The 23,447-nt window shown below is 42.0% G+C and overlaps 1 protein-coding gene across 2 annotated transcripts in view; it reads left to right on the top strand.

The window, feature by feature from the left end:
- ANKRD11 (ankyrin repeat domain 11) overlaps positions 1 to 23,447 on the top strand; it is a 245,423-nt gene that overhangs the window by 69,977 nt on the left and 151,999 nt on the right. For both annotated transcript variants that reach the window (XM_090260379.1, XM_090260378.1), the window contains exon 2: positions 16,403 to 16,486. The gene's annotated coding sequence lies outside the window, so the exon portion shown is untranslated. The remainder of the gene's footprint in view (positions 1 to 16,402; positions 16,487 to 23,447) is intronic.

Genomic DNA, 23,447 nt, shown 5'->3' with positions numbered 1-23,447 from the left:
TGAGTTCCAAATAGAAATTGGAAAAGATACCATATGTAAAATAAACTCCTGCCTCGGCCGGTGTGGCTTGTTGGTTGGGCATCATCCTGCAAAGCAAAAGGTCGTCAGTTCGATTCACAGTCAGGGCACAAGCCTAGCTTGCAGTCCCTGGGGTCCCTGGCTGGGGTGCATATAAGAGGCAACTGATTGATGTTCGTTTCTCTCTTTTCCCCTGTTTGCCGCTCTGTCTTAAAAAGAATAGCTTCCCTTTTGTTTGTCTTAAAGAAGGTTACAGTAATTTATTTGGTGATGTTTCATTCCAGTGTCTGGGCATCAGGATGCATTAGTGAAATTAGAGAATCAGTGCTTTGGTATAGTGGTCATACCCAGCAGGGCTGGAATAGAGCCTGCAGTGAGGAACACCTGTTAATAAGTCATTGATTGAACAGACACTTTTAAACATTGTCCTTATTACATGGAAACAGTACAGTTGCTACTAGAATGTCTGAACATCAGAGTTGAGAATTACTTGCTTAGCTACATTTAAGTTGTGTGATGTCAAAAGTTGTGCATCCTACCTGTTGTTGCCTCCTCCCTGCCTCCCACATTTACAGCTTACTCATCACATCTTAATTGTTAAACTGTACAAATAATTGCTGTGGATTTGCATTTCAAATGAAAAGAGCAGCACACCTTTAAGGAAAGTGATGTTATTATTTTTTTTTTTCAAATTTATTGGTTTGAGAAACATTATTTTTTTGTTACATATATCCATGCATTCACTTTTTTTAAATTTTATTTTTAAGTTTATTTTTTAAGTATATTTTATTGATTATGTTGTTACAGTAGTCCCATTTTTTCCCCCCTTTGCTCCCCACCACCCATCACCCAGTACCCCCCTTCCCTTCAGCAGTCCCACACCTCTTGGTTCATGTCCGTGGGTTGTGCATATAGGTTCTTTGGCCTGACCCTTCCTATATGATTCTTAACTTTCCCCTGTCTATTTTGAACCAACCAATTATGCCTCTTAATCCCTGGACCATTTTTCCGTTTCTGCCCCTTGCCCCTCCCAGCTGATTACCCTCCAAATGACCCCCACACCTATGATTCTGTTCCTATTCTGGTTTGCTTATCTGGATTTTGTTCTTTTTAGATTCAGTTGTTGATAGTTGTGAGTTTGTTGTCATATTTATGTTCATAGTTTGGATCTTTTTCTTAAATAAGTCCCTTTAACATTTCATATAATAGGGTCTAGATGATGGTGAACTCTAACTTTACGTTGTCTGGGAAGCACTTGATCTTCCCTTCCATTCTAAGTGATAGCTTTGCTGGATAGAGGAATCTTGGTTGAATCTTGGTTGTAGGTCCTTGCTTTTCATCACATAGACTACTTCTTGCCAGTCCCTACTTGCCTGCAAAGTTTCTTTTGAGAAATCAGCTGATGGTCTATATAGGCACCCCTTCGTAGGTAACTTTCTGCTTTTTTCTCGCTGCTTTTAAGATTCTCTCTTTATCTTTGACCTTTGGCATTTTAATTATGATGTGTCTTGGTGTGGTCCTCTTTGGGTCTAGCTTGTTTGGGACTCTGTGCTTACTGGATTTGTATGTCTATTTCCTTTGCCAAATTTGGGAAGTTTTATTACTTCATTGTTTTTTCACATAAGTTTTCAGTTTCTTGCTCTTCCTCTTCTCCTTCTGGCCACCCCTATGATTCAGATGTTGGCACGTTTAAAATTGTTCCAAAGGTTCCTAAGCCTCTCCTCATTTTTTTCAAGCCTTGTTTCCTCATTCTGTACTGGTTGACTTGTTCTTTTTTCTTTCTTATGTTCCAAATCATTGATCTCTGAACCCTGGTTTTCTTCCCTTTACCATTAGTTTTGTGTGGATTTTCCTTCCTTTCATTTAGCAGAGCCTTCACTTCTTCCCTTATGCATTTGCCATCCTCAAGCATATCTGTCAAACCTGTGAGCACCTTTATCACCAGTGTTTTGAACTCTACATCTGTTAGCTTGGCTATCTCCTCATCTCTTAGTTCTCCCACCTTGATCTGGAACTTTAATCTGTTCCCTCTTTTGGGCCATACCGCTCTGTCTCCTCTGTGTGTATGCCTCTATGTCTCAGGTAGAGCTGTCCCACCGGTTACATTGTTAAGGGGCAGAGCCTTAGGTATTTGTCAATATGGGTGACCCGTTTCACTACATTGTGGCCTGTATGTGGGGGAGAGGTCTGAGAGGGAACAATGCCGCCTGCCCAGCACTCGCCCCTTTTTCAGGCTCTTCTCCCACTTCCATATGGCATTGGTGCCCCTCTAGCTATTGGTCTGGCCGTTGTTCCCATAGTGGCTGGGTCTGTGGACGTTCAAGGACCATGGGGGCCCTTTAAACAAGCGAACTCTACTGAGAAACCAGCAGTTTCTTCCTCCGCCCCAACCCTCACTAGTTTTCAGTCAGAAGCAATGAGGCTTTATTTTCCCTGACATTGGAACTGTGAGCTGCGTGGTCTGGTCTGGTGCTGGGAGCGTTCCCCAGGTGTCCCTCCTGACTTTAAAACGTGTAACTGCGCTTTCCACTGGCCTGCCGCTGCCGCTACTGCACCGTGTCCTCTCTGTCCTGGCTCCGTCCCTCTTACCTGTCTGGATCAGTATTTCTTCTTTATATCTGTTTGTTGGACTTCCATGCAGCTGATTTTCTGGAACTTCTGATTGTCTCTAGTTTTGAGGTAGTTGTATTCCTTCTTAGTTGTGGAGGGAGACACAGGGTGTCTGTCTAGGCCTCCATCTTGGTTGGAAGTCCGTTGATTTATTCCTATATGTACCCTGACCAGGGATCACATCTGCAACTATTGGCGCATCAGCACAATGCTCCAACCAACTGAGTTACCTGGCTACGGCTATTATTAATTTTATTTTTAAATAATTTTTTACTTTTCAATTACTGTTGATGTACAATATTTTATTAATTTCAGGTGTACAACCCCATTATTAGACATTTATATAGCTTATGAAGTGATCACCCCGGTAAATCTAGTACCCATCTGACACCCTATATAGTTATTACAATATTATTGACTATATTCCCTATAATGTACTTTTCATCCCTGTGACTCTGTAACTATCAGTTTGTATTCCTTAATCCTTTCACCTTTTTCACTCATCTCTAACCCCTCTCTGACCTGGCAGTCATCAAAATGTTTTCTGTATCTGTTACTGTGTTTCTATGCTGCTTATTTGTTTATTTTGTTGTTTCAGATTCCACATGTAAGTGAATTTATATGGCATTTGTCTTTCTCTGTCTGATGCATTTCATTGAGCACAATAGCCTCTAGGTCCATCCATGTTGTTGCAGATGGCAAGATTTCATTTTTTTAATAGCTGAGTCATATTCCATTGAATGTATGTGCCACTTCTTTATCCGTTCATCTGTTGATGGACAACTAGGGTGTTTCCATATCTTGGCTATTGTAAATAATGTTGCAACAAATTCAGTTTAGTGTTTTGGGTTTCTTTGGATAAATACCCAGAAATGGAATTGCTGGGTCCTTCTTTGTCTCTTTTTATAGCCTTTGTTGTAATATCTCTGTCTGGTATAAGAATTGCTACGGCGGCTTTTTTGTTTGTTTCCATTTTCATGAAATATCTTTTTCTATCCCTTTACTTCCAGTCTGTGTGTGTCTTTCCATATGAATTGAGTGTCTTGTAGACTGCATATGTAAGGATCTTGTTTTGTTATCTGTTCAGCCATTCCATGTCTTTTGATTGGAGCATTTAATCCATTAGCTTTTTAAATTTTGATAGGTAATGAATTAATTGCCATTTTATCATTTTTAAAATCCTCACCTGAGTTTGTGTTTATTAATGTAAGAGAGACAGACAGAGAGACATCAATTGTATGTGCCCTGACCAGGGATCAAATCCATAGCCAGGGCTATTCATATTTTTTATCTTTTTTTTTTTTTTTTTTTTTTTTCCCCTTAAAGAAGACCCTGAAGAAGACTCTTTAAACCCTGACCTGTGTGGCTCAGTTGATTGGGTGTTGTCCTACAAAGCAAAAGGTTGCCAGTTCAATTCCTGCTCAGGACACATGCCTGGGTTGTGGGTTTGGTCCCCAAATGGGGACGTGCGAGAGACAGCCAACCGATATTTCTCTGTCACATTGATGTTTCTTTCCCTGTCTCCCGCCTTTCCTCCCTTCTCTCTAAAAGGATAAAATCTTGCCAAAAAAAAAAATATACTTTTTAACATTTCCTTTTGTGTGTGTCTGTGGTTTTATAACTTTATTTGAAAATCAGCAGTTAGTTTTCATCCACATTAACTATTTGTAGATTTTTGAAAAGTGATGACAGGATACACAGGTGACCAATGTATAGAGCTTGTTTGGTGAATCTTCATCCTCATTATGTTTTCTTTCTGGACAACCATGCCTGGATATGTTATGGAACATTTGTTATTCCTTTGGCCCAGACAGTTTTGTTGAGTCTCGTGTCAATGTGCACATCTAGAGTTCCTATCTCCTCCGTGGAAAAACTTCTGGATCTCTTTGCGTGCCCGAGGGGCACACTTCTTGAAACCATCTCCATGGCTGCGCTTATGAATGTTGATGGTGTACTCTCTGGTCACTACTTCATGGATGGCAGAATGGCCCGTCTCACCACCAGTCTTTGTGGAAGCCATTATGCCAGGCCCAAGTTGGAAAGAAAAACCCTTTGAAATTTCTTTTAATAATGGTTTGGTGGTGATAACTCCTTTACTGTAGTTCTGTTCTTGTTTGGGAAGTTCTTTATCTGTCCTTAGATTCTAAATGATAGCTGTGCTGGGTAGAATAATCTTGGTTGTAGGTTCTTGCTTTTGACAACTTTGAATATTTTATGTCAGTTCCTTCTGGCCTGCAAACTTTTTGTTGAGAAATCAGCTCACAGTCTGTGGGAGCTCCCTTGTAGATAATCAATAATTAACTGCTTTTCTCGTGCTGCTTTTAAGATTCTCTCTTTGTCTTTAACCTTTGGTATTTTATTATAATGTATCTTGGTGTGGGCCTCTTTGGGTTCATCTCGTTTGGGATTCTGTGCTTTCTGGTACCCTCGTGATACAAATGTTGGTATGCTTAAGGTTATCTCAGAGGCTCCTTTTTGTTTTCTTTTTCTTTTTGCTGTTTGATTGGGTGTTTTCTCCTTCCTTATCTTCCAAATTGCTAATTTGATTCTCTGCTTCATCTACTCTACTGTTGATTCCTTGTAATGTATTCTTCATTTCTGATTGGTTCTTTATGTTTTTTATATCTCCATTTTTATGTATCTCATCTCTTCATTGAAGTTCTAAGTTCCTCTACTGTTCCCCTAAGTTCATTGAGCATCCTTAGTCAGTGTTTTGATCTCTGCATCTGGTAGATTGCTTGTCTCCATTTTCTTTATTTCTTTTTCTGGAGTTTTGTTCTGTTCTTTCATTTGGCACATGTTTCTTTATCTCTTCATTTTGGCTACCTCACATTGTCTGTTTCTGTGTTTTAGGTAGAGCTGCTACATCTCCTGATCTTGGTAGAGTGGCCTTATGTAGTTAGTAGGTGTCTTGTAGGGCCCAGTCATTTAAGAGGGCCATTTCAGGCTTCCCTGTGGGGATTACAGCTGTTAATACTGGCCCGACCACTGTTCATGGAGCAGGACTCACTTCAGTGGGGCTCTGGTGCCTGCTGAGTCTGCCCTTTGTAGAGATGGTTGGGGGGTGCTTTGGTGTAGTCTGAAGCTGTTTGCTGGTGCACTGGCTCTGGGGCTTCCCGGTGTGAGAAATGCTCACAATAAAAACTGGGACACAGGACTTAAACAGGAAAGCGAGGCGTTTATTCGAGTCTGCAGAGCTGGGCGCACCCTCAGCCAGGAGAATGTGCACGCCAAGTAGACAAAGATGGCTGGTTTTATATTCTTAGCTTCCCCACCCTGAAATTGCCAACCTAAAGTGAAATTGATTAGCTTCCTGCCCTAATGCAATTAGGGCCTCCCCCGCCCCTCTCCTTCTTCCCTGCTTCTCCATTACTGGTTACTCCGGAGTTAATAATCTAATGCGATTATCTAAATGCCCCTATTGTGATTTCTGAATATGCTAATGCTGTCAACTCTCCTCTCAGAGACCCTTTAAGTACATTTGCCCTTTGTTATTACTGACTTTCTACTGGTTTGGGAGTCACTATGTCCTTGTTTCTTACAATTACCCTACCCTGTCTCTTTTGGAAAATTGACTACTCAAACCATTCTATTTATCCCTTCAAATTTGAGGAGGATTTCTTGACTTTCTTCCTCATAGTTAGGATTCCCCTTTGACCTCTAGGAGGAGGAGATTATGGAAAGTTGCTGGCATTTGTTTAATGCAATCTCAGTTAGTCTCTGAACCAGACCTCTGACGCATGGAATACAGCAACCTCTTAAAGCTGTGAGGACGCCTGCTACCACTACGAGGGATACAAGAGCTGATGAGATCATTTCTTTCCAGTTGCCAAACCGATTTTCTAACCATCCTGTTATGGGATTGTCAATACCTGAGTTTTCCGCTAGCTCATTTGCTAAGGTAGTTAGTCCCTGCAGAGCCTTAGTGATAGATCCATAAGGGGCTGTATTATTAGGGATAAGGGTGCAACACTGCCCCCCCCCCAGCATTGCACATACACCTCCCTTTTCTGCCAGCATCGTATTCAGTGCCATCCTGTTCTCCCAAGCCACTTGACTGATGGCATCTAATTGTTGAGCAAATTCCTTCTATAGCATTCCTACTATAATTGATAAACCTCTGTTGGTTATAATAAATATGGTTTATCCAATCAACATTTTTATTAATGGTCGACCACCAGAAGAGCGCTGACTCAAACCCTGTCGCTATCTGACTTCTAGCTTTAAACTCATCTGGAACTCCTCTGGGGACCCCAATGGTGTCAATATAGATATGAGGATCGAAGGATCCACCAGGCGCCATTGACCTCTTTTTCCTAACAGGGGCAGTCTGGATTGGTTTTGGAAATGCTAGGGTAGATGGGATAGCCAATTGAACCAGGGCACAGGTTCCACTCCACCCGTCAGGTAGGATTTTCCAGAGACTCCTCTGCCCACAATACCACCAGACCATCTGCTCTGGGGATTCAGAGGGGAATATAGTCGCCAGCCCCACTGTGAAGGTGGCTCGCATTTCTGGTATGAGTGCATGTTAGGAGTTCTTCCACAGGGGTACCCGAATTTGCTTCCCACCTAGAGAGGCAAGGATAATTCATGGGCCCTACTGAGTATGGAGGGAGGGATTGAGTCCCATTACTCCTTGTAGAGGGAAAGAGGAGAGACAAGCTTCTGCAGGTCTCATTTCCCCATGCATTCTCATCCTGGTAGAGAGCGAGCATACAGGCCATTCCCGAGGGGTCAGAATCCCAGCCTAGTGGAAATGGTACAACCTGTGCCTGGGGTCTCCCTGTGGTGCAAGCGTAACAGGTGCTTTTATTCAGGGATTTAACAGTAAATTTGACCCATTCTACCCAAGCATTTGCGTCTCCTTAGCCAGTCTCTATCTCTAAGGTTTGTCTGAGATCTAACACTTCAAAAACTTTTACATTGGCAGGATCATTCTGAGGCCTTTTCTGAGGTGTTTCTGAGGTCCGGGGCGGGGTGGGGAGGGGGAGTTAGATTTTCTAGGGAAGGAGTTGTGTTGCTAAGTGAAGACCTAGCCACCCTACTGGATTTATGCCAGATACATCAGCTCCTAGGCCGTAAACCCTGGTAGCCACATGGGGTTCCTGACTTAAGGTCTGTGGCTGGTTCAGTGTCAGAAGAAGAGGGTTGCACTGGAGAGGCTGGCAGTTTGGGGGAGGAGCTCCTTTGCTGAAAGTTATTTTAGGCAGGAGCAGTTTTACTCACTCAGGGGGAGCGGCTGTTTGCCCACTAGGGTTAGTTGTCCACCAAATGTCCTCCCATGTAGGACAAGGGCCGTTCCCTAAATATGTAAGAATTCCATTGTTTTCTAGATAGGGACAGAGATACTTCTCCTGGGATGACAAGCAGCGTTGACAAGTAAGGTACGCACAAGATGAAACTTGGCATGCATCAAACTTCAGAGTTTGGGGATTTTTACTTTCAGCTACATTAATAATTAGGGTTATTGGCCTGACCCAGCCCAGAGTGTCCTGGAAGGAGACGGTTATTCAGCAGAGCATTATAAAGGGCCCACATCCCCACCTGGGGAACATGACTTTTTTCCTGAGAGTTAACTTAAGAGGGTCCCTCCCCTGCTCTGAGGTTACTTCCCACTTAGCCTCTGCCTTTTCTTCTAGGGGTCCCTTTACCTAGTGTAATGAGTCTACCCATTTTAAGCAGTTCTCACGGCAGTCTCAGTGGTCAGGAGCACCTGGAATGGTCCTTCCCACTTGGACTGAAGTTTCTCTTCTCTCCAGGACTTGATCAGGACTTTGTCGCCAGGCTGGAAGCGGTGAACCGGGAACTCGAGTGGTGGGGCCTGGGCAAGGAGGCCTTTCACCTTGAGAGAGGCAAGGGTAGATGAAATAGCCAATATATATTTCTTTAAGAACTGATCCTTGGTCTCCAGGGTGGGTAGCTAAGTCCTCTCTCCTAGGAAAGGGAGTCCATATAGGAACTTGTAGGGTGTTATCCCAATATCCTTCCTAGGAGCTGTCCTGATCCTGAGGAGAGCCAATGGAAGACACTTGGTCCATGGTAACTTGGTCTCAAGATCAATTTAGCTCATTGTTTCTGTAGGGTTTAGTTCATGCGTTCTACTCGGCCTGAGGAAGGAGAGTGCCAGGGGATATGATATTCCCATTTGATGTCTAGACACTTCATAATACCCTTTAGCACTTGGGAGGTAAAATGACTCCCATCGTCTGAGTCAATATTTTCGACTAAGCCAAATCTGGGGATAATTTGTTCAAGGATTATTTTAACCACCTTGCTTCCTGTGGCTGATGGAAGTGGTAAGGCTTCCAGCCACCCAGAGAAATGATCTACTATAACTAAGAGAAATTTTTGATGACCCACCTTTGGCATTTCAGTAAAATCAACCTGAATGCTCTGGAAGGACCTGAGTCCTGGTGTCCTTCGCCCAGCTGGCATCTTTCGTACTGCCTGTTTGTTCACCTTCTGGCATATGAGGCAGCCATGGCAGATCTGCTTAGCTATACTGTAAATTCCAAATCCCCCATATTGTCTGAGGACCGTGTCACAGAGGGCCTGAGGTCCCCAATGGCTGCCTTGATGCAGTGTTATCATAATTTTCCTGAGGACCCACTTAGTCAGCATCTCCCTCCCATCTGGGAGTTTCCACTTCCTCTGTCACATCTTTCAAGGCTCCTATCTGAGTTAATCTCCTTATTTCCTCCAAGGAAAAGGTAGGAGCTATTGAAACAGGGGGAAGGCGGGGAACCAGGTAGAGGACTTTACTTTCTCCCTTTAACGCAGCCTGCTTTGCTGCATTATCGGCCAGCCTATTTGCTCTAGCTTCATATGATCCCCCAGTTTGATGCCCATTGATGTGGACTATAGTGACTTCTGCAGGGAGTAAGAGGCCATCCAGGACTGACTTGACTAGTCTTTCATGTACTAGTTCTTTTCCTCCTGCTATTTACTAGTCCTCGTTCTAGCTAAATTTTTCCAAAGGTGTGGGCTACCCCATAGGCGTACTTAGAGTCCAGATAGATGGTTCCTTCCTGATCCTTTAGTAATTTTAATGACTGCCCTAAAGCATAGAGTTCACATGTCTGTGCAGACCAATTATTAGACAGCCTCCCTCCCTCAGAAAGCGCTTGAGAGTCCCCATCAATAATGGCATATCTATCCATTATGCCTTTTCTCATTGATTACTCGGGAAGAGCCATTGATGAAGAGGGACTGTCCATCCTGTAAGGGCTTTTCTCTCAAATCTGATCTGACCTAGTATGGTATTCTATGACACCAAGGCAGTTATGCTCTAAAACCTCTTGAGTCCCCTCTTCCCCTGCCCAAAGGAAGCTAGCAGGGTTCAAACAACTTTTCCACAGACCTTCTGCAACATTCACAAACTTTCTAAATACCCTTTACTTCTTTAGATTTAACCATAACATATTTCCAATCCTTGTTCTTTTCCACATGTTGAAGGACTATACTCAAACTCAGTATCTGGCACCTGAAAGTTCCTAGATTTGCAGAGATATCCTGCAGCTTTTTGAAGTTCCTGCTTCTCCTCCTCTCTTCTAACATACACTTTCTGAGCTTTCCTGAGGAGTTTTTCAATTTCTCTAATTGGCCCATTCATCTACCTTCTGCAATTTCTTACACATATTTGGCCAGTTTCTGTTACAATGGTGACTTTTAAGAGTCCCTGTCCTATAGTATTTGCTGGATTTAGACCAGAATACTTCCTCATCTGGTCCTTGAGCTTCTGTAGGAATCTGATGGAGCTGTATTTCAAATGCCTTGGAGACATTCTGTGCTTGGGGAACGGACTCCCTGATTCCCCTGATGATGAGGCTCCTAAGGTCTCTCATTTGAGCCCTATCCTCCGGCCTGTTATTCCATTCAGGGTCTATACTGGGAAACTATTGTTAGGCCGGGACAATTCCCTGACCGGGAGGATGTTCCCTTTCCCATATCCTCATAGCAGCCCATCTGATTACTCCCTTTTCTTCCCCACTGAAGATGTCTAGTATAGACATTAATTCCGTCCACATGTATATGCTGGGTCCAAGGAACTGATCTAATTGTTCTGCCAATTGCTTCATATTGTGCTTGAAGTTTCTAACTTCAGTGCTTGTTGAAGGAGCATTTGACATATCTAATATGTCTGGACCCATGGAGACCTCCCTAAGGGGAAACATTGGCTGCTCTGAGGGAATGGGGAAGTTCTTTAGGTCTTGCTTACATTGTTCTAATTCCTTTCTTAATCTAGAATAAGCTCCCACCGGTGGGTGCCGTAGGTATCATGGGGGCAAATGCTGGTGGGGTATCTCCTAGGTGTTCCTGGCTTCTTCCGTCTGAACTGTCTGTCCGCGGTTCCTCCGCCCAGTTGGCCGCCGGCTGGCAAGGGCTATAAGGCAGTGTGAGACAGGACAGAGGGTTCCAGGCTTTATATTCTTTCTCTTTTACAGGGAAGAGACCTGCATATCTGCTGGTAGGTGGTGATCAGCAGAGAGCATATTCCCTTTCTTCCTTAAAAACTGATGCCTGGCCCTGGCTGCTGTGGCCCAGTGGATTGAGTGTCGGCCCGCGAACCAAGTGTCGCTGGTTCGATTTCCAGTCATGTTAGAAACAAGGACATAGTGACTCCCAAACTGGTAGAAAGACATTAGTAACAAAGGGCAAATGTAATTAGAGGATCTCTGAGAAGGGAGCTGACAGCACTGGCATATCTACAAACCGCAGAAGGGGCAATTAGATAACCAACCGTGTTAGATTGTAACTCCGGAGTAACCAGTAATGGAGAAATGGGGAAGGAGGGGAGGGGGAGTTTATTGCTCTCACTTTAGGGCGAGGAAGCTAATCAATTTCACTTTAGGGTGGCAATTTTAGGGTGGAGAAGATAATCACTTTAGGGTGGCAATTTCAGGGTAGGGAAGCTAAGACTCTAAAACCAGCCATCTTTGTCTACTTGGCACGCACATTCTCCTGGCTGTGAGGGTGCGCCCGGCTCTGCAGACTTATGAATAAAGGCCTCGCTTTACTGCTCAAGTCCTGTGTCCCAGTTTTTATTGTGAGCGTTTCTCACAGTCAGGACACATGACCAGGCCGCACGCCAGGTCCCCAACTGGGGGTATGAGTGAGAGGCAACCACACAGTGATGTCTCTCTCACTCTCTTTCTCCTTTCCCCTCTCTCCAAAAAGAAACAAACAATCCAAAAAAAAGCTGATGCCTGATCACTCACATATAAGACCAGGGCTTGACAAACCCAACATTCATCAGACCCAAATTGGGGCCAGAAGACAGATTTCCCCTAAATGGGTTCCTTTGGCCAAAGGAAACAACAGTAATTTACCATTGTCTGTTTTTCCTTGCTTTTGGTCCCGGGATCCTCTCCCCAGTGCTCTAACATTCTCCCAAATGGACTGTTGAGTGGAATGTCTGTGGGGCCTTCCTTGGCCCTACCCCTTTGAATTTCCCTAGGTCTAGAATTTCTATTTCCCATCCTCAGGTGATTCCTGTGGCTGAATCCGGCTGTGTTCTCAACCTCCTTCACCAGAGATCTATTGAACACAGACCCCGTGAGCTCAATCCCCCTATACCGGAGAACTTCTACCCACGCCCTGTATACTCAACCTCCCTTACTGGAAGTTTCTTGTATACAGTCCTGTGTGCTCAACCCTCTTACAAAGACTTTGCACACAGCCTTAGATGCTTTGTCTGCCTCTGGCCATTTTCCTCATGGGAGAACGGACCCAGCGGAGGGGCACTTGACACTTGCTTCGTGTCTAGAGACACGTACCAGCCACACACACACACAATTAGCTTCCCGAGGATGCCCAACCACCAAGGCAGTACTTAAATCCAATTTTCTTACCTTGGTCTGTACATGAGGTTGCGTGGTTGCCACGGTGTTTGCTTTTGTTTCCTGCTGTGTGGATCAACTGCTGTCCCGACATAAGTCTCCGGTTGTTTCCGGCCACTGTGAGGTGGGTGGATGGGCCCTGAGACAAGCAAGCCACCCAAACGTGGGTAGGACGCATCTTCCCGCCTCGGCTCAGAGCCCCTTCCTGCACTCAGGTGGAGGATTCCGGATGAGCCCCCAAATTGTGAGAAATGCTCACAATAAAAACCGGGACACAGGACTTGAGCAGCAAAGCCAGGCCTTTAGTCACAAGTCTGCAGAGTTAGGCGCACCCTTAGCCAGGAGAATGTGCGCGCAAAGCAGACAAAGAAAGCTGGTTTTATAGTAAAGTGCCCCACCCTAAAGTAAAATTGCCACTCTAAAGTGAAATTGATTAGCTTCCCCACCCTAAGGGGATTAGCTTCCCCCACACCTTTCCTTCTTCAGAGTTTCTCCATTACTGGTTTCAGAGTTACAATCTAACATGATTATCTAAATGCACCTATTGTGATTTGCAAATATGCTAATGTGTCAACTCCTTTGTCAGTGATCCTCTAATTACATTTGCCCTTCAGACCCTATAATTACATTTGCCCTTTGTTACTAATGACTTTCTACTGGTTTGGGAGTCACTATGTCCTTGTCTCTTACAGCAGCACCCCTGGTCTCTACCTACCCACAAGAAGCCAAGCCATTAGCGAGAGATAGCCAATATACCCAGAATATCCAAATTAATAGTTACTGGTGAAAATGAAAGATGTGTCTTTTATTTTACAGAAAAAACTGAATTGAAATTTTTTTTTTTTTTTTTTTTTTTTTTTTTGTATATTGATTCTGTATTCTGCAACCTTGCTCTGTTGCACTCATGGATTAGTTCTAATAGTTTTGTGTAAATTCTTTAGGGTTTACATCCTTTTTTAAAGGTGAATTTTCTAGCTGGACTACCAGTTTAGTTCATGCTTTATTTGTGTACCACTGATGGTAGGTTTTGATTTCCTGACTGTGTCCCTATGTGGATGGTATATTGCTTCTATTAAGTTATGTCATTATCAGTCTTGCCTTGGATTTTCAATGGGAGGGAATGTAGATCACTAGCAATGAATTTTGTGAATAAGACTTGTGAAGTCTGTGCTCCTTGGATTATAAATTTTGTAGAAATAAAACAGATGAGTGCTGTCAGAGGTTGCAAATAAGTAAACAGTTGTTCTGTAGGCACTTCATGCTAATGAAGGGAAATAGCCCAGCAGTGATTTCTGTTATCTTGTGTATTTCCAGTGTCCATGACCTTGATCATAAAATGGTGAGGCAACAGTGCACACTAGAGAGAGACAGACTACAATTTATTTATTTATTTATTTATTTGATTTTTTTGAGGTTTACCTTTAGAATGTGATGCTAATTTGGAATTCTATGAGTTTTGCTATGAGATGGAGATATTTGTAATTTGTTTCCTCACTTAGGGCCCAGGAAAAGTCATTTTATGCCTGTTAATCTGGATTTCACATGTGTGTGTTGTCTGAGAAACTGTTCCTTATTGTGGTTTATTAGATTGAGGGTGAGTTAGGGAGTCAGGGATCCTGTTAAGAGTTGTGGATTTACTTCCTCATTGAAGTTCAGCACTGATTAATATTTTATGGAGTCAGGACACTGGGTATCAGCCTGTCTTTTGTTAAACAGCAACCTGTTTCCCCTGTTTTTGTAGTCTGCTCCCAACCCCTTCCTCTAGTTTGATTTTGCATTTTAACCTCCTAATTTTCAGGAATTTTCAGTCTCTGTTCTGTAGTTACCCTTTTTAGGTTTTTCTTTGTAGCTATGCATCTTTATTTTTTAAATAATACTGTAGTATAAATTTTTCCCTTTTTTTACTGCAGTGTTATTGTGTTCATATGGCAAGTCTACAGTGGTCACTTGGTTTATTAGATTTCTTATGTACAGGAAGTTTCAGAGGCTTCTAAATAAAATCTTTTTAATTTTTTTTTTTAAGTTAAAAAAGTACTTATTTATTTTTAGAGACAGGGGAAGGGCGGGTGAAAGGGAGAGAAACATCAATATGGGAACGACACATGGATCGGTTGTCTCCCATACACCCCTCAACCCAATCGAATGGGCATCCCTTTGATTTGCAGGCCAGCACTCAGTCCACTGAGCCACACCAGCCAGGACAATAAAATCTTCTTTTATAGTTATTTTGCAAGATTGTATATTGTCATTTGTTTTTTTTGTTGTTGTTGTTTGTTTTTTTATATTAAATTTTCGGTTTACCTTCAAATTGTTGAAATTTCTACATTTTAATGTAAAAATATTTGGTGAACAAAAATAAAGGTTTTAGTTCTCTGTATACCCTTAAATTCTTAGTTGTGAATGGTAGAAATAAATCATTTCAGTTAATCACAAAATGGTAGAGTGACCAGTTGTGCAATTTAGGGACCAGGGATCAGCCTAGCTTTTATGTGATATGGTCCTTGCTTTGCTTTCTTCTCCACTCCCTGTCAGTGGCATTAGAGGGAGTTAGAGGTATACAGCCTTTGTCACTGTTGACCTTTTGGAATACTATAGTTAGTATATCGTATGAGCTGCAGGGGTTATTATGGTAAAAAAATATGAAAACCAGCTCTTTATCCCCTGTTCCAGCTGACCCTGCTTTACCTATGTTGTTGAAACTTGTGGGTGCACTTCCCAGTTAGTGTCCACCTCCTGCCCCTAAGAGGAAGCAGCACTCTTTTGAATTTTATATTTTATGATTATTTGCTTTTCATTGATGTTTTACTGTATACATAATAAATCCAATATATTGTTTCATGTTCTTTTGAAAGTCACAAATGTGTTCAATATAGTCTTGCAAGATCCTTTTTTCATTAATTTTACTGTATTTGAGATTCAGTTATGCTGACATGTGTAGTTGCAGTTCAGTTATTAATAAAGAGATTGTTTATGTCTGGACTCCTAGGTAAGGAGCCTCTGCTTCCTGAGCTTCAGCACTATGTGCTTGCCACCCCCTAGGCAACATTTCTTAATCACATTTACAAAATGTTCAGGCCCTCTTGGGGTTTGCCCTGATCTTCCTGCTTCCCCTGAGTTGTTTGGGAGAAACTCAAACGCATGTTAGGAGGCAGGAATCACATTTCTGAACTGGAGTCACTTGAAGCACTTTGGTCCTGAATTATAGTCCTTTTTCTTTCAGATTGGATTCCTAAATAGATTAAGGGAGAGATTGGGTGGAGTGGGTTAGATTAAGGGTGGTCAGGAATGTCTTGCTGGGAGGGACCTGTGAACAGACAGAATGTGAGCCGTGTGTGTGTAGGGGGAAGTGTCCAGTTAGTTGCCTTATAGAACAGTGTGGTGGTGGTGCGGTGAGGCAGGGCCTAGGGGGCTGTGGAAGGGAGAGAGGTCGGCCCTGAGGGTTTTGTGAGCCAAAGGGAGAGTTTGGATTCATTTTGAGTGTGAGGGAAAGTCTGCAGAGGATGCAAAATGCATAACTTTGGCAAAGGTTTAATAATTGTGAGGTGTCTATCAAACTCCATGTAAAGAGAAAAGTTTGTGATTGGTCCCTCCAGGGCCCCAGTCCTAGGTCCCATCTCAGGGGGGAATGACACTTGAGTGTTCTGTCTTCAACCTGTCCTTCCCAGCACTGCTTTCCTGGAAAAATTACTGAGAACAGAGAATAGTGTCCTAAAACAGATTGTCAGGTGTGAGCCTCTTTCCTGGGCTTTCCTCTCTCTTTGTAACCCAAAATGAGACAAACATCTTAAAAACTTTTTGCTTGTCCGGTTGTTAAGTGAAATGAAGCAAGGTAACAATAGAATAAATGGCTGGTCCAAATGGAGAGACAAATTGTAAACAGAATTGAAGTAGAAATGATTATTTACATGAAATAATTTTATTCTCTGTTTCAGAATATACACCGCACTGCTCTGGACACACCTCTATTGGATTTAATATACGGTCCTTATCAACATCGACTTTCAGCTATGGAATCGGTAAATATTTTATTGCATTGCCTCTCATCAGTTTGTGTTTTTCTTTCATTGGTTTGTAGAGAGGAGTGTCAAAATAATGGTTAAGTCTCCAACTTGGTTTTCTTCCACTTGATAGAGTTCTGGTTAAGTGTTTCTGAATTTTGTTCTGGATTTCACTTAGATGAGAGTGTTTCAATGATAGTGGTAATGAGCTCTGTGGAATGAATAAACAGAATTCCTGGTGTCCCAGTGAGGAATTCTGCAGAAAAATTAAACAGGTTAGTAGCTGGGCCTGAAGGAAGTTTGTTTCTTCTCAGCTTCCTTTATCTTATTTGTTTCATCTCCAAGTAGTCTGTAGGCTACCAGGACCCTGTGCTCACTCAGTTGTGCTCTCTGTGTCTTGCATTAACACTTTGCATGAAGGAGAGCTTTTCTAGTCTGAGAATTGTTGCTTCTCTTCTGGGAGAAGCAGTGAGGCCTGGCTGTGCTCTGGTCTGGTGTCCTGTGTATCTGGGCAGCCAGTAGCTGCTGGTAGTTTTCATAGCTACTTATGTGGTATTCCTAGAGGCTTGAAGCCTGGATGTGTATGTGTGTGTTCCATGGGTGAGGAATGGAATTTTTTTTCCTAGGTTGCCCTGACTCCTTGCCTCCTTCTCGGAATTACTGGCAGAATTTTTGGGAGGAGGGGTATCTGTTTCCTTAGAGACTCTGGTCTTGGGTCTGACCCAGCATTTGTTGCACCTGAACAAAGTGCTTCTTTGGGAGATGTCACATTGGCATAGACTTTATCTCTGATATGTGGATTGGTAACATTTGGAAAGAAAACTCTTTTGGCTCATTTTATGCCATGGCCAGGTGTTAAGTGTTTTTTAAGCACACAGTCCAAAAGTGTATTATATATTTTGTGTTCTTGTTCCTAGAAGACACGAAGGAAACCTTTTCTTATACTTCTTTGCAAGTGTTCTTAATCTACCAGAACCTGTCCTTTTATGTTAGCCATCAGTGAATCAGGCCACTTTGAAATGCACCAGGCTATTTTTGTTGACTTGACTGAACTATATATTTTTTAAGATTTTATTTATTTATTTTTAGAGAGGGGGTAAGGGCAGGAGAAAAAGAGGAAGAGAAACATTGATGTGTGAGAGAAACATCGATTGGCTGCCTCTCGCACATGTTCCAGCCGGGAACGGGGCCCACACCCCAGGCATGTGCCCTGACTGAGAGTCAAACTGGCGACCTTTTGCTTTGTGAAAGAATGCTCAACCCACTGAGCCGTTACTGGTCAAGGCTTAACTGAAGTATTTTCTTGGAAATGGGGACAAGGTTTGATGGAAAAGATATCTCTGACAGTAGGCCTAGAATTGTCTCCTCTTAATCTGCAGGATGATTAGCAGTTAGAATAAGGCATCCTAGCAGCGGGTGGTGGTGGTGGTGTTGATGACCAGGTAGGATGTGCATGTGGACTCAGTTTAGTTTTCATAGGTAGTGGCGCAGCCATTGAGAGACTAGGTCTAGAAGAGATCCACACCTGGAGTCTGAACTTTGCCTTTGTTTAGAAACTATAATATTGGCCTTAATTTGTAACAAGGAAAAACAAAATGCTGTTTAAATTAGGTTCTTAAGTATTTGGTGATTCCTGATTAAAGGAAAACAAGTTAACTTTTCACTGACAGATTCTTGGGTTGCCCTAATTGGTCTGGTGGATTAAGAGCAATGACTGTTAATGTTTAGAATTTTCTGACATTTGAAGAATTGGCTTTTTTTTACTGTAACCACAATAATAGTTCAAGGTGTCTAATGCCATTTATCACTTGAATGTACTATAAATATTTAGTTAATAAAAGATCTTCAGTGTTTGGATTAAATAAAGGTTCTTATTAACATGAGGTGCTGATGTGACTGCCCAGCAGATGGGTCTCCTCCTGGGTCAGTGACCCTGTTGTGTGAGAGCAGGGTTCAGGGGTCAAGGGCTGTAGCAGAATGTGCAGCTTACAGAGGTCTATCCTCTATGACCTTTCCTGGCATCAAAAGACAATTAAAAAAATAAAATTTTACAGTGTCTCTAATCTTTTATTTTTATTTATAGTCATTACTTTTACCTTTTATTTTGACCATTTAAGGTAGACTGAGTCATTTAGATTAAAATCAAAATTTTTATTTATTTATTTCATAGTTTTGTTAAAGCTCCTTTAGTGATTTTTGGGTGAATTATGGGTTGGTCCTGCTCTGAGATGTTCCAGGTGTGGCTCTGGTTGTCTACAGGGGTCTGTGGTGACTGGTACTAGCTTTGTGACCTGGGCTTGTATCTAATATTTTGAGCCTTGTTTCCTCCTCTACGAAGCAGCAATGATGATACCCATTAAAAAGGTTTCTTTAGAGATTAAGTGACACTGGTTATGGAAATATAGCTCCCATGAAAATATAGACTTTAAAGTAATTCCATTTAGTTTCGTTTTTGTTTTTTTAAACTCTAGCATAGAGTTCTAGTTTTAGCTAACAGCTGGTGTAATTCTCACTTTGTTAACATCTTTCTTGGTTTAAGCAGAAGGGGCAAGGCCTTTTCAGAGAAGTGATGAGATAGAAACAAATGGCTCTTACACACATTTCACCAAGTTTAGATGAGTGTAGATATGAGAGAGTGATTGAGGCCCGGCTACTGATGAAAATTGTTTTCTGGCACTGACTGACCTCCTAGATGGCATATATGAATGGTACATTCACACTTTATGTCAGAAATTTTGAATTATGTTTCCAGAAACAAAGTGGATTCTTTTGATTTTTTTAAGTATATTTTATTGATTATGTTGTTATAGTAATTTCAGTTTTTTTCCCTTAGTTCCCCTCTGCCCAGTACCCCCTTTCCCTTCAGCAATCCCACCCCCCTTAGTTCATGTCCTTGGGTCGTGCATATAAGTTCTTTGGCTTCACCGTTTCTTATATATATATATATATTTTTTTTTAATGTATATTTTATTGATTATGTTGTTACAGAAGTTCCGATTTTTTTACTCTTTGCTCCCCTCTGCCCAGTATTCCCCTTCCCTCGAGCAATCCCACCCCCCTTAGTTCATGTCCATGGGTCGTGCATATAAGTTCTTTGGCTTCACCCTTTCCTATATTATTCTTAACTTCCCCCTGTCTATTTTGTACCAACCGATTATACTTCTTAGTCCCTGCACCATTTCCCCATTTCTTCCCCTCCCCTCTCCCAGCTGATAACCATTCAAATGATCCCCTCACCTGTGATTCCGTTCCTATTCTGGTTTGCTTAGTTGGATTTTGTTCTTATTTTTTAGATTCAGTTTTTGATAGTTGAGACTTTTTTGTCATTTTAATGTTCATAATTTTCATCTTTTTCTTAAGTAAGTCCCTTTGACATTTCATATAATAATGGCTTGGTGATGATGAGCTCCTTTAGCTTTACCTTGTCTGGGAAGCACTTTATCTGCCCTTCCATTCTAAATGATAGCCTTGCTGGATAGAGTAATCTTGGTTGTAGGTCCTTGCTTTTCATTACCTTGAATACTTCTTGCCAGTCCCCTCTTGCTTGCACAATTTCTTTTGAGAAATCAGCTGATAATCTTATAGGCACTCCTTTGTAGGTAACTCTCTGCTTTTAATATTCTCTTTATCTTCACAACCTTTGGCGTTTTAATTATGATGTGTCTTTGTGTGTTCCTTTTTGGGTCTAGCTTGTTTGGGACTCTCTGTGCTTCCTGGACTTGTATGTCTATTTCCTTTGCCAAATATAGGGAGTTTTACTTCATTATTATCTCACATAAGTTTTCAATTTCTCGATCTTCCTCTTCTCCTTCTGGCACCCCTATGATTTAGATGTTGGCACGTTTAAAGTTGTCCCAGAGGTTTCTAAGCCTCCCCTCATTTTTTTCAATTCCTGTTTCCTCATTCTGTACTGGTTGACTGTTTTTTTCTTCCTTATGTTCCAAATCATTGATTTGAACCCCGGTTTCCTTCCCTTCACCATTGGTTTTGTGTGGATTTTCCTTCATTTCATTTAGCATAGCCTTCACTTCTTCCCTTATGCATTTGCCGTACTTAAGCATATCTGTCAAGCCTGTGAGCATCTTTATCATCAGTGTTTTGAACCCTGCACCTGTTATGTTGGCTGTGTCCTCATTTGTTAGGTTGGCTATCTTCTCATCGCTTAGTTCTCCTACTAGAACCTTGGTCCGCTCCCCCTTTCGGCCATACTTCTCTGTCTCCCCATCTTTACAGGCTCCTGTGTTTGTTTGCCTCTGTGTCATAGGTAGAGCTGTTGCTCCTGTTACGTTGTAAGGGGCGGGGCCTTAGGTTTTCTCGTCAATACAGGGCAACCTGTTTCACCACGTTGTGGCCCTGTATGTAGGTGAGGGATCTGAAAGGAAACAATGCTGCTTCCTTAGCACGTGCCCCTTTTCCAGGCACTTCTCCTTCTTTGTGTGGGACCGGTGCCTCTCTAGTTGTTGCCCTGGCTGTCGTTCTTAGAATGATGGGTTTGCAGATATTCTAGGACTGTGGGGCCCCTTTAAACAAGTGCACTCTGCTGAGAGACCGGCAGTTTCTTCCTCTGCCCCAACCCCCACTGGTTTTCACAGTCAGAAGCAATGAGACTTTATTTTCCCTGGAGCTGGGACTGTGAGCTACGTGATCTGGTCTGGAGCTGGGAACGCTCCCCACGTGTCCCTCCTGACTTTTTAAAATGTGTGACTGCGCTTTCCAGCAGCCTACTGCTGCCACCACAGCTGCCACCACGACATCCTCTCTGCCCCAGCTCTGCCCTCCTACCTGTCTGGATGAGTATTTTTTCTTTATATATTTGTTTGTTGAACTTCCATGCAACTCGATTTTATGGAACTTCTGGTTGTCTCTAGTTTTGAAGTAGTTGTGTTCCTTCTTAGTTGTGGAGGGAGATGTAGCGTGTCTGTCTAGGCTTCTATCTTGGCCGGAAGTCTTTAGTCCAAAGTGGTTTCTTAAAGTGGCATGTTATATTCAAAGAAATATACATCCCAGACTTTTGAGGGAGAAGTCTGTTTCTTCTTTGATATAATTAAAATTTTTTTTAACCAAAAAATAGTATTACCTCTCACTTCTCCACCAAGAAAACAACTGATAGAAAAGAAATACAATAAAAATACAGCTTAAGGTTTTAGGAATGAAACACATAAAAGAGTTTGCTCTCAAGATACAAACCACCAAGAATAAGAATGTATTTTCAAATTTTCTTGATTTAATAAATATAAAGAAAATTGTGTATGATTTGATTTGCAATAGGAATTCTATAAATTTAGAAGAGGGAGACTACCAGATATAGAATTAGTTATTTTAGTTAATACTTCATTATAATATGTCCCCAACAGTGTGAGTGCTTTGAATACTGTGGAGTATGAGTACCATGTTATTAAACTAATTTTCAAGTAAATGTATTAGAATCTAAAAAAAAAAGTGGCATGTTATAATGATAAAGGCAGTGTTATTTTTATGAAGAGGCTTAGATTTAATGGTTAATAGTTTTAATTGAATATCTCTATTTAAAATAGAAAACTGATCACTTTTTGACTTGCTGAAATGTTGAACTTGCAAGACATATGGAAGAGTGATGTTCGTAGTCTCTTGGTGTCCCTGGATGTGATTCTGAGCCAGAGCACTCTGAACAGGTTGTGCTCACTGTAGAGAGGTGTGCGGTACTGACGCTTAACCCTGTATCCCTGAGAGCTGGAGGAGGTCTTGTTAGCAACAGAACCAAGTCCTGCATGAGCACCAAGGTTGAAGGGGCCAGAGCGAGGGGGAGGGGTCCCGTCCTTGGCACCCTTCCTGACAAATAATGTTTTAAGCAGAGAGAGAAGCTTTCCATAAGCAGGTCTCCTTGCACCCGCTTGTATGGTAGGACTGGTGATTCTTCCCACCCCTGGTACTAGTTGGTCATTAGGTGCCTTCCTGGTTAGGCCATTTGCGGTTGCTGGCTGGATTGGATTTGCAGGTTGTAAGGAAATGTGTATGCCCCAATGCTAATTCATTTGCCTTTTTAACAAAGAAATTTTTTAAGGACTTAAAATTAGATAAAGCACACTTTGCTTCATTATCAAGGAGATATGCATAGCTTATTATGTCAGTATAATTTACTGAATTTTTTTAATATAATGAATTTTTATTGTATTTTAGGGTTCTGGGGGATATTCTTTGGCTATGTTCTCTTCAATTGCATGCAATGTAGAGAATATTAGATATCATTTAAATTAGGTTTCATTAAATCCATCTTTTTTGTTAATATAAAAATAGGCAATTGCGTTCACACTTTTCCCCAGAAGCTTTTGTTCCCCCAGCACATCCCTTATAGAACTTTGGTCCTCTTATTCTAAGATATTTGAATTGCTGGAGAGTTCACATGCTGCAGAAAGGGTTTGGAAAGTAGGCGCATCAGAGCACAAGGGAAACCTCATCCCAGCAGTGGGTAAGTGCTGTAAGTGCTGGCTGTTTGACTTTTCTTTCCGTCTAGATGTTTCTAGCTGGAATGAGCCTCTGGGCTCTGTTATCCCAACTACTTGGGGGTGGGAATATATATAGAGGTACCTGATGAGGACAGAGAAGGGTTTGTGGGCTGTTTGTAATCCCTCATTTGTTGGTTATAATATTGTTCTGTTTTCCTTTCATTGTTAACTATAGGGACTGTCATTGAACCATCAAATTTTAAAGCAAGCTAGAGTGATTTCTTCCATGTTTTATATTTGAGGGTGAAGAGATTTGCCTGTATCTTGACTTAGAGTAGATGTTCCATGAGTTCTTTTAAAATTGAGCTGACCGCAACTGCTGGAACAACACCTGAGACACATTTCCTTCCTGTGGTGCCTTGCTGAATGTAACTCAGGGAGGGAGGGCTGTGTGCAGCTTGAAAATGTTTTCTACAAGGAGTTTCATATGCAACCCACTTGATCTTGGTAGGAGGAAGGTGGTGGCAGGAGGAAGGCTGAGTGACAACAGGACGATG

Source organism: Furipterus horrens, unplaced genomic scaffold, assembly GCF_987537825.1.
Source record: "Furipterus horrens unplaced genomic scaffold, mFurHor1.1.pri manual_scaffold_13, whole genome shotgun sequence".
Classification (NCBI taxonomy): domain Eukaryota; kingdom Metazoa; phylum Chordata; class Mammalia; order Chiroptera; family Furipteridae; genus Furipterus; species Furipterus horrens.
The sequence above is the reverse complement of the archived record's forward strand: the minus strand, read 5'-3'. Positions and strand labels throughout refer to the sequence as shown.